The 19,913-nt window shown below is 35.3% G+C and overlaps 1 non-coding gene across 1 annotated transcript; it reads right to left on the minus strand.

Annotated features, from left to right (window-relative positions):
• Nucleotides 1-226: 226 nt before the first annotated feature.
• On the minus strand, nucleotides 227-299 carry Trnat-agu (transfer RNA threonine (anticodon AGU)). The gene has a single exon. It is a non-coding gene; the product is annotated as a tRNA-Thr (tRNA).
• Nucleotides 300-19,913: the final 19,614 nt, after the last annotated feature.

Here is a 19,913-nt window from a genome sequence, read left to right on the forward strand (position 1 = left end):
GTCATTAATATAGTATCGATGTGCTAGGACTAGACTTATACTAGTGCACTAGCAATACGTGCATTGCTAGTGCACTAGTAAGTCTGGCCGCCAAAAGTTGTTCCTGGAACTAACAAAAAACTCACATAGATATTTCTGTACGTAGTTAACGTCTATTTTCTGTTCCTTAGTTCAACTTTCGACATACACATAGGTCTAGAAATAAATTAAAAGTGGAAAAATTCACTGTCTTGGGTGGGACTTAAACCCACGACCACTGGATCACTAGTACAGTGCTCTACCATCTGAGCCACCAAGACCGTACCCATTGCAGTGAATATTTCCACCATATAATTTTATTATTAGCCAGGGATGGCTAATATTTCCACCATATATTAGCCATCCCTAATGGCTATCAGGGCCATATTAGCCATAAGGGATGGCTAATATATGGTGGAAATATTCGCTGCATTGGGTACGGCCTTGGTGGCTCAGATGGTAGAGCACTGTACTAGTGATCTGGTCATGGGTTTAAGTCCCACCCAAGACAGTGATTTTTCCCACTTTTAATTGATTTCTAAGCTTAATAGTATCATTCGCAGCCGTTTTTGCTTGATGCAAAATTAATACACATAGGTATCTACGACTTTTTCTCTTTAACTCTTTCACTATTGAATGACATCAAAACCCCAGCGCCAATTTTCGACACATATTTATATATGTTCCTACGCTACTGCCATTACCTATCGATACTTACATAATTGAGTCATGTATTTAGAGAAAAGTGAAGACAATAAATAAGTACGGGATTTTCATGTTATGTTGTTGTTTAACAATAAAATTTAAGGTTCCGTACAAGGAACCCAATAGTTTGTTAAATACGAGTAGATTAACGTGTGTTTTTGTTCAACCATGTTCGTCTGCACGTCTGCAGTTTAGGTTAGCGCTAGCTAACGTATCCCGTACCTATGTGTGTCCCTATATGGAATATATTACTAAATAACACAAATGAGAAGTAAAACTATCCAAAATAGACTTCATTCAGTATTTCAAGCAATTAGCGCTGGCACATGCAAAAATCTTCAATTAGTTAAATTATATGACGGAACGGACGCTCACGGCTGTCGAGTTATATATAGCTAATATGTTCATACGGTTATTGGTATTTCGTTAGAGAGTTGTAGATTTCTCTGAAACCTAGACACGCGGCAGCGTGTCCAGCCAAGTTTAGTGGTAACGGAACCCTTTATACCTACAGATAATGGCCAGATCTGATGTTGGTTTTACTAGTTCTGTGATTTCCTTAACTATGTGTCTCTATAGCAATGTACTTGACATACGTATTTAGCTAACCAACTAAGAAAGGTATTTAAGTTATCTTGGTTTGCGAGATAATCTCATTTAGGCTGTTAATAATCTCATTTACCGAAGGATAATGGCGAGACCCACCGTGTTTTTCGTCGCAAAACTATGTAATTATTTACCGACATTAGGAGATACAGAGTTACAGATACAGTTAAACTGTAAAGTAGTTGCTTCACGACACATCTCTACATGGTTCCCTTACACATGATGGCGGCATAAATTTACTTACACCATTAAATTGGAAGTATACTGCAATATATGATAATAGCCGTTTAGGTTGATATATGGTATCTGTTTCGTTTCGCATAAGGTAATAAGGCGGATATATTGCAGCTCAGTAACTATATTGTTACTTAATCATGTCCAAAGTTTTCGCTAATAAAAAAACTTTTTCATTTCTCATGCTCTGAAAGTGGGTCGTTGTTGTTCTAAAAGGTGTGCAGAAGATGATATGTTTCTGCTCTAGAGCTCTAAGTACGTTTCTTTTAACGATAAGCAATTAAAATATTGGTTTGAAATGGATTTGTTGTACAATTTCTATTCTGATAATTAACTCTCTCATTCCATAAATAACGATATTTTTACCTAAATTGTTTATTGAAAGTACTCGCAAGAAATACTACTGAAGTTTAATACTTAGCCGTGTTTCTTTAAATGCACATGTATTTTACTTTCCTCGAAGGTGCAGCGGGTCAATTTCGACTGGTAAGTTATAAAGTGCAACTTTGACCACCGAAAACTACTATTTACAGTACATTTACTAGCAATTGATTGCCTTCATACTGTAGATTAGTTATCTTTAGTTATTTTTTCACTCACATCCAAAAATGTTGAGTCTGCATACTTTAAAATGAGCATTTTATATAAAAAGGCAAAAATAGTTGTAATTACCCCGCCGAGGGCCAATTACAACTATTGATAATAAGTTTCGTTACTGTGAACTTGCACAGCTAAACCTGAGCTCCTGTGGTTAGTCATGGCGTAAGGGATCTATATACTGATTTAAACTAACACGATTTTCACTCATAATTTTAAAACTAACACGGGACAAAATCGCGTACAAACTTACGTTTATTTATGGCCTGACGTTTCGAACGTGACGTTACGTTCGTGGTCACAGGCAGACTGGCGAGGAATTGTACCACATACCATCGGATGTCGTGAGTGTTGTGTGTAGGCAAAGTAACAACCCTAGCGTACAAGTTAATAATCAAGATCAAGTGCGGGTAGTTCGCAAAACCCGCGCGGCAAGAAGATCCGTCTGCCTGTGACCACGAACGAAACGTCGCGTTCGAAACGTCAGGCCATAAATAAACGTAAGTTTGTACGCGATTAAGTCCCGTGTTAGTTTTAAAATTGTAAGGGATCTATATCGAACCCTTTTATTTATGTAGCTACGTTTATTTTTGCAAAAACAGAACAAATTTAAGCGGAGTAATTTCAACTGGTCTCTATAGAAAGTACTGATGGGACTCGTGTCTATTAGAATCAATCGATAGTGTCTACAGGTTCATACATCTTTTTTAATGTTTTTTTTTTGGTTGAATCTATAGTAAAAATTAAACAGACTGCATGTCACTAAAATGTAATATTTAAAAATTAATTACTTAAGCTTACATTTGGTAGGTACTTTCTTCCTAAAAATCTAAAATATCAACATTTATTTTGTATTTTAATTCCATACATTTAGCTGGACCGCGAGCCAGGCGCAAACTTCAGTCATCGCCTCCCAGGCGAAAACCCGTTTTACGCGTTTCGATGGCTGCCATTCCTCTATACCCACTAACGGAGCGGCAGCTGACGTTCACGAGGGTTCACCATACATAGCTGTTAACCACTATACGAGTTTTCGCCCGGGAGGCGATTGGTCATGGAAATCTGTTCCTGACCCGCGGTCTATATGGAGTCAATTGAACCAGGACTCTTTCACTATCTCATATTAAAGAGAGTAGTTGATTGATAGGGAATCATCCTTATCATTACGTAACCATGGGCGATAGGCCTGATTAGACTCTTTTTATTTAAAAACTAAATAATTAACCTTTAATAATATAGGCGCATACCCTTATAACTGTAAAAATAAAATAGTTACAGGCGGTTAAACATAAAGTGTTTCAATTGTCCCCAGTCTACTCTACGACTATCATGCTATTTTTATTCAACAAAACGCATCATTTTTTTTCAATCTGTGAAATATTTTAAAAAAACGCTGACCTTAAATAAAAAAAAAAACAATTTAAGTAGCAGAATAGTATGAAAAACAGTTGTGTATAAAACTTTTTTCTTAACAACTTCTAGTTTTTAATGCAGGATTTCTCAAAATTCCCGTCATATTTAATGATTCTGGTTTCACCATCATAATCTAACAATGCCAACGATAAATTTAATGTGTATATTGCAGTATGTACCTATACATTCAATTTAAAACGCTTAAGAAAATCGACGATCTCCTTTGATGCATACAAAAATTTATAAAATAAAACATAAATTACATTAGTTTCAGTGACATACAAACATAGTAGGCTATATGGGACTCACCTTTGAAAAACTTGTAAACACCCATTAGAAACCACTATTTTTATAGAATATTTGTAGAGCCAACTCGCACGTTCCCACAACGAATTTCGTCGAGAATTGAGAACGTCGAGAATTGAAATTGTTGAGAACGGTGTTAATGGATGGATGGTGCTTTCGATCTGTGGTGAAATTATGAACAATATTTTCGCTATCTGGACATTTTAGTTAATATGGACTCTAGTTAATAATGTAAAACATGGAAGATATAGATATAGTTGAAATTTCCCGCAGTCGAAATTGCCCCCTGCACCTTATTCGAAATGAAAAGTAGAGTTAACAATCTACTATTTATGTGCATGCTTAAATTAGCATAGCAATTATGCTATGGAAAGTAGCAAAAGTGGGACCCGTTTTTATTGTTTTTGAGAGTACCCGTTGTTGAATTTGGTATTGTTAGAATTTTGGAAATCGTTATTTTTAAGTATTGCACACCTGGAGGCCACTGCGTCGAACGCACAATATCAAAAGCGTGTCGTGTCCTTATTAAACAGCTGGCTGTGAGTGGGGTCCGTATTGTTAACGACCCGCATGGCAGTACTCGAACCTCTGATAAAACAACGTGATCTTGTTATTATAATTACAAAGGAAATCACAGAAATATCGTCTTACCTGCCTACCTGCCAAAGAATCTGTGCCAAATGTGACAGCATGAATAAATTAGCATCTAAACATGCCTCGCTTAGGATTAACAAATTAGGGTTAAAAACGAAACGTGAAATAAAATGGCGTCCTGAATTTTCAAATGAATGTAATTATTTGCCCGATGTAAAAGGACATTTTATTGTCTACAAAAATACGGGCGGACACGTTTTTCCAAGAAACATTTTATAAAGTATGCAAAGTACTCAACTCGAATAAAAACGTTGTTAAGTGTTTCCGCGACGAATATGAAGAGTTTGTGGAAGTTGGACATCTCGACAGAGCCCGGCAGAACTACGCGCTCCGCCGCCATTAGGCTTAGGGCCACTTGCACCATTCACAAACCCGGGGTTAACCGGTTAAACCTGGAGTTACCATGGTTACCAGTACAATTTGACACTGTGTTAACGGTTTAACCGCTTAACCCCGGGTTAGTGGGATGGTACAAGTGGGCCTAAAGGTGCAGTAGGTTCAGAAAACGGAATTTATAAAAAGTCGTAGTGCTGTTTTGGATCACAATACAGCCTTTGACGCCTTTATCGAGGAACTTAATCGATTCGAAAGTTTTTGATTTTCGCTCGACGGAAAAAAATCACGAACATAGGGTCTATAATCATGCACTTTAAAAATCTATATCAATCAATCAATACATATTATTATTATAAGCGGAAGAGGGTCGAAAGTCTGTACATGGAAGATATTCGAAAAAAATTTGGCTGGTGATACTTAGAATCGATAACAGAACACGTTCCAACAGTTTTTAGAATTTTTGTCTGTTTATCTGTTTGTCTGTTTATCTGTTTGTCTGTTTGTCTGTTTATTTGACCGCGCATCAAATGAAAACGGCTGAACGGATTTTGATGCAAACTTTACTAATCTGTCGAAAAAATCCACGGCCAGGTTATAGGCTATAAAAAATTGAGAAATTTTACCCCTAAGGGGGTTTAAAAGGGGATTAAAGTTTGTATGGGGTTCAAGATTTATTTTAAGCTAGCAATTTGAAACTTCGTAAAAAAATATATTATTGAATTACAAGAAAACTAATTTCAGCGTTTTTGAAATTTCATCCCTTAAGGAGGTGAAAAAGAGGTTGAAAGTTTGTATGGAGATCAATTTTTTTTCGAGTGCGTTACTTGAATCTTTGTATATGGGCATATTATTATAATACAGGAAAAGTGACTTCAGCGTTCCCTAACGGGGTTAAAAGAGGGTTAAAAGTTTGAATCAATTACAAAAATGCTTTGAAACTTCTTAGAAAGGTATAATAGACGATTACAAAAAAAGTAATTTCGACGTTTTTGGAAATTTAACCCCTCAGGGGGTTGAAAAGGGGATGAAAGTTTGTCTTGTGGTGCAAATTTTATTTTAAGCTAGGAACTTGAAACTTTTCCAAAAAGGTAATATTATATTAAAAAGCAAGAAAATTACTTTCAGCGTTATATTGTCTTCGGTTACCGCGATAGTTACTCATGAAATAAAACTATGAAAACGGATTATATCGCGTATATTGAATTTATAATACATCCCGACGTTTCGAACCCTTTACAGCGTTCGTGGTCAACGGGTGACTGAGGAAAAATTACAAAGTGCAAAAATACCCACATACTAAAATAATGAACAATCATAGACTATAAACTTTAAGGCTGGTTGTACATGCAAAATCGGTTCATAAGGCTAGTTATACACTACAATTATTTTCAAGTAAAGATATATATATACGCGATAAAAACTACGCCGGCTCCAACCCTACACCACGGACCCGAGAAGATTTTAATTCCCTCCTAAATTGTAGGAGGGTATCCCAATATGGGACCGGCAACAAACTCGGCGGGACACATTTTTTCAAAACATATTATACTCAGAATGTCCAACATCATCCAACACTAAGATCTCACAGTCTATGTGTCGCTTGCTCCTTTATCAGATGGACTACAGGATCCCAAGCTGGTGGTAGAGAAAAGCCATCTTCCCTATTAAAGTTTGGATTTTTCTTAATCTCAATGGCCTCGCGCAGCATTCTGGGTATGTTCTGGGTGTGTACTTTCAGCTTTTTTAAAAATTCATCCCCCAAGGTGGTGAAAAAGGGGTTAAAAACTTTATCTTGATAACTATATCATTTAAGCTACTAGGCCACATTAGGTGTCGTTTTTGTATAAATCGGGTATGCCGAATTCATTCATGATATCAAAATGACACCATTCCGGAGTGAAAACACAAAAAATATTAAGAAAAAAAAACTTAATATTGTCTTCGGTTACCGCGATAGTTACTCATGAAATAAAACTATGAAAACGGATTATATCGCGTATATTGAATTTATAATACATCCCGACGTTTCGAACTCTTTACAGCGTTCGTGGTCAACGGGTGACACACGATATAATCCGTTTTCATAGTTTTATTTCAAAAAAAAACTTGTTTTAATTCTTCTTCACGTTTAAACCGCTGAACCAATTTAGTTTAAATTTGCTATAGAGATAGTTTGAGTCCCAGGGAAGAGCATAGGATAGTTTTAATCTCAAACATCATCCCTTAAGGGTGTGAAAAGGGAGGTGGAAATTGGTATGGGATTCAATAACCGCTGAACTGATTTAGATGAAATTTGGTATAGAGATAGTTTGAGTCCCGTAGAAGAACTAGGGTAGTTTTTATCCCAAAAAAATACCTTTAAACTAAAAAGGAAGGTGTAATATTGTAGGGGGAATCAATAACCGCCTAAACTGATTTACATGAAATCTACGTAAACGTCTTTTGATTTAGTTGAAAATGATACTAAACGACTTAGAACCTAATCTTAAACATCCCCACCCCCCTACATCAAAAATCTGGGCAGCTCCGCCACACTGTGAATGTAACAACCAAAATTGTCACATAAAATTACATAACATTTTCATTTTTTGTTCGTCTTTTTTTTGTATGAAAAAAGTATAATGACAATTCCAAAAATGAATTCCTCGTCCCTAAATTACACGAAAATGATATACAACTTGCCCTAGTTGCTAAGAACAGGAAGAAATATAGCATAGATTGGACCTAGGGCACCGACCCTTTTACCCCCCCCCCCCCCCCCTCCCTTTTTGGAGGGTAAGGACGGTACGATCTCGTGGCTACCGGGTCAGATTAGCTTTGTTGGACCTAAGGAACAATCGTGCCAAGCGGCATCGCCTGACACTGAGTGCATACTGCTCCATACATTTACTGTCCTTAATTACCCTATTATTGTAATATATAATGTAATATAATAGGGATTATTGTACTTACCTAAATAAATGTTAGCATATTTTGAAAACAATAGATCCTATCAACATACATCCATACATAGAATGTTTTGTAGATAATTTTATAAGGAACATTTTATCCTTTGACGGTTTTCTCGTAGCTTTAGCCGTTTAAATAAAAAAACCCTGTGATTGGGGACACAAAAGAGGAAGGGAAGGGGAGGGGAAGGTTTTTTTAACTGGTTCCTCAATATTGAATATTGAATATTGAATCACATATATAAAAGCTACGTGCATGCCAAGTTTCGTGCTTTCTTCCGGATGGGACCGTATTTCAGGTGAACAAGCCGTACTAAAAATCCACGTTCATTTTAAAAGGTTTAGCATATCATGCATGACCAGATTTTTTTTGTGTCCACACTTTAGTAAACATAGTACATAGTATAAAACAAAGTCGCTTCCTGCTGTCTGTCTGTCCCTATGTATGCTTAGATCTTTAAAACTACGCAACGGATTTTGATGCGGTTTTTTTTAATAGATAGTGAGTTCAAGAGGAAAGTTATAATGATGTATATATGTATTATATCAGCATTGCACCCGTGCGAATCCAGGAAGGATCGCTAGTTATGTATATATAACAGTGTAAACTCAAATTAAGTATGATTATGTAAGAAAATACTGCTTAACAACAAACATTCCTTAAATTATTATGACGAATAAAATAAAACATAGTTCAAGTCAAGTTATAAACTAGAAACACGGTAAAAGCATTCAACTAACTAACATAACACGAGAACCCTTATGAAGTAGGTAAGCGCTTTCTAAGAAATAATTTTCAAAATAGAACCCCTGAAGGGCAATAAAGGAAAATCCACGGGACTCGCTGCGCGCCCGGGATACTATTTTGTATGGAAATAAACAGGATTCTTGTTTCGCCAAGGTAATCTCGTACACTACAGCAATTGGAGATTTTTGCAACTTTGTACTATTTTTATTCAAATAATAAGCAAACGGGTTTGCTGGTGCAAATTGGTCTCATACATTATTTATTCTCCCTTATTCTTTCATAATTGCATACATGTAGTAGGTACAAAAGATATTAAATATCACATTGTTGAAATAAATACTGTTTTAAATATAATGTTGAGATATTTAAATATACTTCGTAGGTAGCTTGTCTGCAATTCGTAATGAAAACGTAGTACAATTTCATTGAAATACACCCATTTGCAAGTATATTACGTAGGTATTAATTAATGAATATATTGAACCTGCCCCATTTGTATTTACTTATTTTCAATTTATTCTTTATTCTTTATTGTATTGCAGTCATGTTCATAATACATTAAATAGGTGTTACAGTTTGAGGATAGTAGGTACATGACACCCTGTCAGGGCACTCAATTTTAGTCTAGGTAATTACATGCATCTCATACAAATAGCAATAAAATCTATGTTTATAACTTTATATTTTATCGACGTTTATGCAACGTTGAATGTCAAGTTCGTTTAGAAAATTAGTAAAATAATAAAATAATGATGCTAAATATTAAATGTTAAATGTCAAGGTTAATTTATAAATAGATTTAAATAATGTGAAACAATATAGTTAATATTAATTAACTATATGTCATTTTAGAGAATGCATAAATGTCAATAAATGTTTACAATAATATTTCAATAAAATTTAATTAATTCAATTTGGGTAAGTACATAGCATTATTTCAGTGTTTGGTCATTTAGAAATTCGTCTATTGTGTAATATGCTTTCTCTAGAAGAGGCTTTTCAAGCGTATTTTTAAACAGTTTATCATTCGGTTCCTGTTTTATACTGTCGGGGAGTTTATTTGTGATTATAGTACATTGATAATAAGGTCCCTTTCTGCACATAGCTAACTTGGTATTTGGTATGGCTAACTGATTCTTAGACCTACTATTAGTTTTACAGACTTCTCCTTTGGTTTTAAACAATTCCGAGTGGTTTCTAACAAAAAGTGCACACTCCAGTATATATATACACGGTAAGGTAAGTAGCCTATGTTTTACGAAATGAGGGCGACTGCTGTTTGGTATTCGTGTGTTTGTCAGAATACGGACGCATTTTTTCTGCATTATGAACAAATCATTGGCGTCAGTGCTTGGGTACCACAAGACCACACCATACCAGAGCCACGCGTACGCATATGCAAAATATGCGGTTAGCGCTGTTTCGAAATTTGTGTTTCTCTTTAGAATATTTAACGCATAGATAAACCGTGATAATTTAGTTTTTACATTTTGAATATGACTTTTCCAGTTAACGCTAGTATCGATCGTTCATTCCATGTTCTTCTCACATCCCACAGCATCCATGTACTTCTGGCTGGGCCTTGAGATTTACGAATACAAAATACATTATGGTTTTGAGTCCGCCTTTTGTAACGCTGCTTTTACATTGGCCATTAGGTACCTACAGTTTAAATAGATAAAAAAAAACTTAGGCTGTCTGGAAGAAATCGCTCTTTGGCGATAAGACCGTCTGCGGTTTGTCTCTAATCTTAATCTGTGTTTCTTTAATGAGGTGTCAAAAAAAGATTATTTGTGTTCTGTTGGAAAATATACTTAGAGCTATTTAATGTATCCTCGAAGCTTCCATTTTTAATTTCTTTGAATTCGTTACTCGTGTTCGTTAGTCGTGTTCGAAATCACGATATACACACACATATACTAATATATATTGTTTAATAGCACAGGATTGGGTGTAATGTAATGTGGTTGAGGTGCATTAACACGTGCGTGGCCGCGAGGCGCGGAGACGCTTAAGCCGGCGCAGCTTAGCGTCCTGGAGACTGTTTAATTTATCGTCTCCGTGGTTTGTTTGCACAAGTGCAAGTGCCTAAGCTCCGTCTTTTACAGAATTATCCATACTAAATTATGTTTATACTATCCTTAATACACAGTTAAGTAGGTGCTTAAGTGATTTAGTGAGAGTACCTACCTTCAAGGCGAAAACATACAGCCGCGCACATGACGCAGGTAGGATGGGCTCGTGAAAATGTATGTAAATCATGAGGCGTGTGCATTTGTCGCTGTGGAAGGGTGTTCTTTTTTTACACGCTTTAATTTAGTTTCACCTATCCCGTTGTTTGTGCGTCTGTAATAAAATCTTGCTAGTTTAATTTGACTTACTTCCCGGTTTCCGATTAAGCTTAAAATTTTGCATACATATGCAAGTCGGGTAACAATAAAATATTGTGGTACCATCGAGCTGATGAGGTGGCCATAGGAACTCTGTGATAAAACAACACAACTTAATTGTCTTTGGGGTTTATAGAATTGTCTCGATGAGTGTTTGTTGCCTGTGGAAAGAAAAGTACAGTCAGCAATAAAAGCTTGTTCCAAAAATGATTTTTAAAAATTTAAGTTGATTACTACAACGTTGCTACTACCACATGTACCTACTTGTGTAAATATTTGTTTTTGATTTCTGGTTACGAGATGATATTGCTACTCTAATCAGGCAATGTATTCAGAAATAAATAATATTATACTAACTATCCATTACATAAATTTTCGAATTTATCAAAGAAGTTATTACTTAGTTAAATTTATCATTGTTATGCTAAAATTCGTTTATATGGAACCCTACATAATAATGTATCTATCTATTATATTAACGACAATATACCTACTACTAGATAGATACTGATTTCAACGTATGAGCTGTCAATAGTTTTGTCGTAGTCATATAAGTGACTTAGGCTATGTTACAATTATAATATAAATCAAAATAGTGGAATTGGCCGCCAAAATGCCGAAATGTCACGACTGAGGGACACTTTGTCACAGCCGTGTTTAAGCTTAACCATATGCATCAAAAATTTGCTTTTTGTAAGTACTTTTGATATATGTAATAATATGTGAAAAATAAAAACTTTTATAACAAAAAAACATTTTTCTCGCCACAATTTAAGAATCATCCTTTGCACAGTCTGCAACTAACTTAGCTTGGTCTAACTCTAGCGCGTTTATGAATAACGCCATTAAAATATACAGTTTTACTACTTTACTTTTAAATATTTTCTTGGGTAGGTAGGTACTTTAAATTTTTTGATACGATACGTTTTTACTTGACGTATTTATAAATCAATAATATCCATAGGAATTACCTATTTTACCTGCGGGTTGATAATGAGAAGTTCGATAGCAACATTTAGTTTCGAGGTTGAAGTGTTTGACGCTAGTTTGCTACTTTTGAAAGGACATTTCAACAAATTTAAGATTATTTCATTGTATGACAATGGGTATTGTCTGTCTTTAAACGGGTTGAACGCGAGTCTGGGACAATGAGCTCATTTATTCCTTCCCTTAGGCGTAGACGCAAACTACGGCCACAGGATTAACGGGTTGAACACGATGAAATTATAACTTTCAATTACTGTAAGAGGAATTGCGCAATGTAATCGCAATACAATTCAATAAAACAACTAGCAATATTCGTTTCTTAGATTTCACTAGGTTAAACAAACTTAGACTTGGGTGTAAATTGACAGGGGACAAACGGAGTGCATGAAACAAATCTGCCTAAATAATATATTGTCATGATGACAATATATAAATAATACAGGGTGACCTTAGCCATTGGACAAACCCTAAAATCTCACGTAGGGTTAATTAGCAGGAATGCTCTAACGTTAATATTTTTTTAATTAGAACAAAAGATAAAAAAATAAATTTTCAAACAAAAATTTATTCCAATGATCGACAACTAAAAGGAACATACTGTATTGATCATTGGCAGTGTTTTTGACAATTTGTTCGAAAATGTGCAGCAATGATGACATTTGTCAAAAGTCAGAATCTTATTAATTGTCATAAATAAAAAAACCGGTCAAGTGCGAGTTCGTTTAACTCGCGCACCGAGGGTTCCGTACAAGCTTTCAATTTTCTCATGTAAATAGAATCACGAAAGACTTGACCAGAAGTATACTAAGCACAGTTGTGTACAGCGCCATCTATCGGCAAATTGGCTAACTAATTTGCGCGACCTGTATGTATGTTGGTTTTTCAAGGATACTTAATTCTTTCTCATGAAAACCGATTTCAAAATTTTATGTTTTATTTTAAAGAAGGTATTTTTAGTCTGGGCTATCAAATCGCTGCCAATTTAGCTTGGTCTAACTCTACAAGCCTCAGTTAACTATAATTCGTTTATCTTAGGTTGTTATTTTGATTTATGTATTTGTAAGACAGAGATAAAACATAAATTAACTAATTGAGGCCTGTAAAGTTTTATGAATAAAAGGGTAAACTCGTAAGACCCAGGCCAAATTTTTTGTTTTTGATTTTGGAACTCTTTTATTAAAATTCTACAAAATTCTAAATTCCGTACTCTATGTATACTGTACAAGTATATGGGGACTTACGAGTTACGAGGTTAAGTTCAATTGCACAAAAATGGTTAGGTACGTTTGTTAAGATATATTGAAAAACCCCGCCTGGCAAATATTTGAAATTAGTTTCAGTTGGAGTAAACTATTGTACCCAGATAGAAAGTTCTTCGCGACGGCGTACGCCTTTAGGCCGACGCTCTCATTTCTAAAAGTAGGCACCAGATTGGACGTCAACTTTTCCTCTTTTTCCTTTCTTGACAGATGGTACACAAAGACTGGCATCTTTCGATAAAGAATGTGTTCATGTCCGTGTAAAGCTGAATATTCAGACTACCTACTCCTGTTTGTATAAAAGTAAATGTAAAACGACAAAATTGCCAGTGTATATTCGCTAGTCTGAAGAACTAAATTGAATTTTAACGGCTGGTTAGTGTTTCATGTTGCAGTCAAATTAAATAAAACCCGACAAAGCACCTAAGCTCTGCTCGGTTAGTCAGACGATCACATTTAAATACTGGTCAGAGAGCCAGTGAATACAATATTTGGAGTTGAAACATTTTGGCCGCGGAGTCGGCAGGCGAAGCGCTCGCACGATAATAAGATGAAATTACCGCTCTTTATTCAATTGCCAATAAAATGGAGATGAAAGTGTACCTTGATGTTAAATGCAACAATTTGATCACGAATGGTCATTTATGAAATGGAAAGCAAAACGTTTGTTGTTTTCAATGCAATGCTTTCAGGACCCATAAAATGAGCCTTTGTTTTAGTAACGGGTTTATAGTAACTTAAGGGTTCCGTAGCCAACTAGAAACCCTTACAGTTCAGACATGCCCACCTGTCTGTCCGTCCACGGCCAAACTCAGTGATTGTTAGTACAGCCGGTGGCACTCGGTGCCCTATTAATAATTCCTATCCAATTTTCTATACAAGTGGTATGGCGACGTGGGTAGGTACTTAAGGTGGGACACAGTAGTGACAAGCTGTAATTTGGTACGAGTATGTAAATACATATATATCACTCACGCCGAAAAAGAGCTAAAATAGTAAATAAAGTCGAAAAAATGTATCTTGGCATTAACTTGTGAATCAAAAAGCCAAGCCAAGGGATATCTTCGGATGTATGTGCGGGTTCCGCACACACACGCGGATTTAGTGAGATAACACTCACTATTGGCCTGATTCTGAAGCAAAAATGACGTTTCTTCAAACAAAAACGTCACTTTTGACACTGACATATCCGATCCATATCGTATCTTTAGCAAATTTTAGACGTATCTTAAAATTCGAATTAGACCGTATCTCCGCGCACACATTCAAAGATTGGCTTGGATTTTGGATGCCAGGGATCTATCTTCGGATGTGTTCAGATATAGTGATAGTGAGTGTCGCATGTCGGCCTATTGACAATATAATTAATAGGCCATAGGTACTGCCTACAATAATTAACATATGTGTGGCATTGTGTGGTGGGTGGTTTGAAATTGTGATGACATCTACCCCAAACTTTTTCATAGACTTTCCGTCGGGTAGTTACACAAATCTCTATTTTGACATTTTGCTGGGACATCAGTTATTCGCGACCACCACCAGTGAAACCTGTGTTGAAACGTCAGAAATAAAGGTAACAAAATAAATTCACAATTCAAAATAAATAAATTCAACATGTATTCACATTCCAGTTTTAAATATAAGTTTTAACTTCGAAAGTTGGTTACCATGGATTTTACTTAATGTTAGTTTTTATATCACTAATGATAAGTTAAGTGTACTGACGTTGAATTTAATGTGGGACCGGGACTGCGGTGCGCGTGTGATAGCATAAAACTGGTACATCTCGCGATCGCATAGGAACACTCCCTACCTACAGCGCATCATACCTGCGTGGTATACTCGACACGCCAAGTACGTGACTGTGCAGACGCTACATAAATTTTTTTGCAAGATTACTGCAACGTACAATATCCTATCTAAATAAATAACCTTTTTAAGATAAGAAGCTTACGTTATACTATCAATAAAATTGATGATCGAGGAGAGCAAACAATTTCACCTGCCTGAAAATAGGAAAAGTCACAATATTTGTACACATTTTTTTAAAGGGCTGCCGAGACAGATTGTTTATAAATACGAATTCCTAGTCACGTGCGGAAGCATACTAGAGCCCGGCTTCAACTTTTTCAAGTGACCTTTTCCCGATTAAGCACTGGCAAAAAAGCAGCACAGAGTGAGAAATAAATGGTGTCGAAATGTCGAATAGCGTTTTCTTTTCATTCGAACTTTGCCACTAAATCAAAAACTACTTCCATGACTGCGTCTATAACGGAGTTGAAGATATTATGTTGTGTAATAGACATGGGAATGCCTTTGATATAAATATTCTTTCCCGTGTTGCTCTAATCTTTCCCCAAAAGTAATAAAAATATTTTATGGAGGCTTAAATAAGAAAGTTTTATATGCCACTGACGAATACAAAATCTTGGTATTGTTTTAATATCGTTACCTAATTTATATTATTTAAAGTTAACTTATATATGCAGGACGATGACTGTTATCAAGAAAAAATATATTATTAATTGGATCCTCTTCTTTCAGTTTTTACTGCGAAAATATGAATTTTAATAATCAGTTGGATTGCTTTTATTTACTGTTGCAATTATATTCAAACATGTTTATTTTATTCTCTTTATCCACTTTACTACTTGTTAGGGTTTTTACAAATAAAACGTTTAAAATAAACTGTTCTGGTACAAATGCATTATAGTGTTTTGTCTAAAAATGAATGGGCGTGCGGCATCATGCGTAGATATTCTATACCTTCAATACAAAACTTAGCCGATGTTATCGTTCTCTAATTATTCCTCTACAAGCTTAACGGTGTTTGCCTTGTTAACTAAGTTTCGACAGTTCGTAGAAGTAAGTGACGGCTCACGAAGTTAATGTAAATCGACTGCGAGAAGGCACTTGTTTGCAACGTGCTTTTGCATTTCATTCGTAAATTACTCAATTTCTTAGGATTTTTTCGCTTGGCTATTAAAAATGAAATTTGTTAATAAATATTGTGGTAAAAATTCGTGGTGGGACATCTAATTGGCTTAAATAGACTTACTGGGGTCGGTAAAGACATTTTCCATTAAGGTAATTTGTAATCATATTCGGCGGTATAAAGTAACATGAAATTAACATTGTGATTTGTGTTTAATTTTGTTCATGTACTGGGAAAATTTAAATCCTACTAAAATGAGTAGGATCCATCAATTCATCATCATACCTACAAGCTACAACCTTCAATGATTTTAATTTATTAAATACCTAGTCAAAAAATAAATATCTAGGTAAAGTTTCCACAGTCGCCTTTCGCTCGGAAAAATCAATACTCCAGTTAAACGCTTTTCCCATTTCAATCTTAAATTAGTTGCACGTTTTCCTGGACTATGGGCGTATCTAGTGATTCTAGTGCCGCACAGGGAGAGACTCGATAGTAGTCGATAGGATCTAAAACGTAAGCATTCACTTTACAGGCGAATCGGGCCAGTGCAGTCATACATTCTAATCTTGAATTGGATTGCAGAAGCTACCAGAGTGTAGCTATTAATGGTTTAAGGCCAAAACGTTTAGAAAAGTACCGCAAAAAGGTGAGACAGGATTCAGGACATTACTTTGACACGAAATTACACGACAATTGCAGACATGGATACTCTTTTGTTTGTATTACTTCTATTCGCTATCATTTTGATGGGCTCAAACATTTTCAGGCACGTCAGAAAACCTTGCCATTTTATTTTTATTTAATGTTAAGTATCGTTTATTTTTATTGTTTATTATTCAGCCTTGTAGTGCTATTAACAAATGCGTTTATTATAAAGCGCCTTCACCAATCAAAAGTAAAAATACATATTTTACCTTAAAGAGAATTCATTGTTCTACGAGATTATTAGTGCGTTGTGCATAATGTGCTACTTCATGAGGATTAAAAATGTTGACTTGTTTGTTTGGTCACCGATTAGTTGCATGTACGATTTAAAATTTATTCAGCTATGATTATACATACCTATTCTCCACGAGTCGCGGTATTCAAAAGAATTTCTAAGAATGGAACGCTTTGTACAATCACTTCAAATGACTTTGTAGAGAAATTTTATCACCGAACGGCAAAGAGCGCGTAAGTATAAGTAATATTAATATATCGGCTAGGGAATTTAATATTTGGTGAGGGCAAGAAAGTAAGGGAAATTCCACACCTGAATTTCATGTATGAAAATGAGTGTTGTGGGGTTCGCCTCGGTGAGAGGGATAAGCGCTGAGCAGTTCTTTATGAGTTTCCCGAGGGATCAGAGCAAGTCGACGACGTAATTCAACAATTTAATGCCCACTCATATGAAAACACGACAAATATTGTGGTTTAGCTTTACGAGTGTGACTAAGCATGTAAATAACATACTAACGTTTACAGGGTAGGTCAGCTATAATGTAGGGGAAATAGTTAGTACCACGTCTAGATACTCTAGTTTTCCCATATAACAACCTAATTTATTTATATCTTATGTTTCAAATAATTCTTCAGTGGTATCGTCAACGATACTTACGCCTTATCAGAAGTGGCATCCGTTTAAGATAAACAAATGTTAGATAGAATAAAATAGGTTTTCCTATGTCTTGATGTAAAACTCTTATTGTCGTATTGCCTTTCTAACCATCCGTCTCACAGCCATTGAGTAGAAATTTGGTACGTATGATATGTAAGTTGGTAGGTAAACTAAAGATGACAATGTAATGTAATGTAATGTATATAATATATTTTTCTCAAAAATGGACGGCAAAGTCGACGTTGTCGGTTAAAAAGTAGGTCGCGAAGTGCGTTGTTTATGGTCAGTCAAAAAATTAAAAAGTTAAAAACATTGCAGTCTCGATTTCGGGACTGCAATGTTGCATACAAATTCCATTATTTGTCGAGTTCCAAACTTTTTAAAAGTTGAAGTGGCCATATCAAATGCAGGCATAGGTCCATTAAACAGCCAAACAGATGATCAGTACTTATTATTATAATGTTGGTACCGCGACTATTTAGGTGTCTCAAATAGGTTGGCGTATTTTCAGCAGAAAAATACAGTTCTATTTTTAATTAAAAAAATAAAACGGCGGCAAAGCAAATTTTACTACTTTTTTCTGTGAAAATATATACATAAGGACGTTGCTTCTGTATAATTTTTCTATTATATTTGTATTTATTGCGCCATTTTTGAGAAAAGCACTATATATGACTCGGCTGGAAGGCTACTTGCTGGCTTCGGATTCAATTAAACGGACTCCCAAGGTCGTCCGTTTAAAACGAATCCTCAGCCAGCAAGTAGCTACTTCCGAGCCTCGACAATAATGTACTATTAAAGGGCCCTCTTTCTGGAGGCAAGTGAGAAAATTCTAATAATTCCTTTAACCAACTCGTGGGCTAAATCAGAGATACTACCTTTGAGAAACGTTATTTGTTGTTGGCAAAATTGTTGTTTAACCCCTCGTGCTAATATTTATTATTTATTCGTATGGCATTATGATTTATGAGTCGTTCTACAGTTTTATAAAATTTATTAATACACGATATATAATATTGATACCCGAGCATACAAAAGAAAATACGTGGTTCTAAAAATGGAATCGTTAGAGTTGCGAGTGTTCTGCTAGTCCTACCGAGTGCAAACTTGGACTTAAAAAACATTACAGATCAAATCCAAAGCGCTTTTAAATATTTATCATTCTAAGTCATCACTTAAAAGTTAATTCCACCAGTCAACATTAGGAAACAAGACTTCTATTGACTGGGATATACACCTTGATTACCTTTTGTATTGTTTATTACAAAAGGTAATCACGGTCTATATCCCGGTCAGTATAAGTCTAGTGAAACTAACCGTGAATCACAGAAAAATAATATATCCTTTTCTAAAATGTGTTTAACGTTTCGAAATACGTACTATAATCTTATTTTATTTCGACATAACTCGCAATAAACTACTTGTTCACGTTAATTACAATATCTACTATATTATTCAGCAGCAAAAGTTCAGTTGAAGTAGTTAGTAGTTGAATTTTAATATATACCGCACTTAATTCGCATTCAGAGACTTGGGTGTACGGGGCACTTTTATACCCGTAACGCACCACGGTGGGGCACCGCCACTATGGGGCGGATTAGGCCTCGTAACGCACTACATTTTAGGTAAAGGTTCTGGCTTGCCGCAGTGAACGTGTTAAGCAAATGTTACACATACAAATAATAGGTATAATATCTTAAACTTTACTAATATATTATGGAAATTGAATTTCTGAAATAAATAATCATTTAATTTAATTTAATTTTAAAATAGGATCAATAGTCATTTAGACATACATATTGTAGTTTATGATTAAACTTATATGATACAAATGTTTATATTATACCTATGTAATTTCATGTACGTTAGCCACGAAATTCGCAACAATTTGTAATCAATTCAATGAAACGTATTGTGAGTCACATTTAAAAGCAATCTGGTTCGTTGAAGGGCTTATCCTCTAATGTGAACTTGAGGTCCAGTCGCTCGAGGGGCATGCTTAATTTGTTTGCCCTCGGCTAATCAAGTTATTGTGCATACCTATTCCCTTAAGTAATTACTGTGTATATGTCAACATATTTCAAAATAATGGCTCCTGTGTACCTTAATGCTACCAAATTTTGCTTTTTAAGACCGGAGATATGACGGGATATTATTATTCGGGCGATATTTTTAAA

Source organism: Cydia strobilella, chromosome 4 (genome assembly GCF_947568885.1).
Source record: "Cydia strobilella chromosome 4, ilCydStro3.1, whole genome shotgun sequence".
NCBI classification, from domain to species: domain Eukaryota; kingdom Metazoa; phylum Arthropoda; class Insecta; order Lepidoptera; family Tortricidae; genus Cydia; species Cydia strobilella.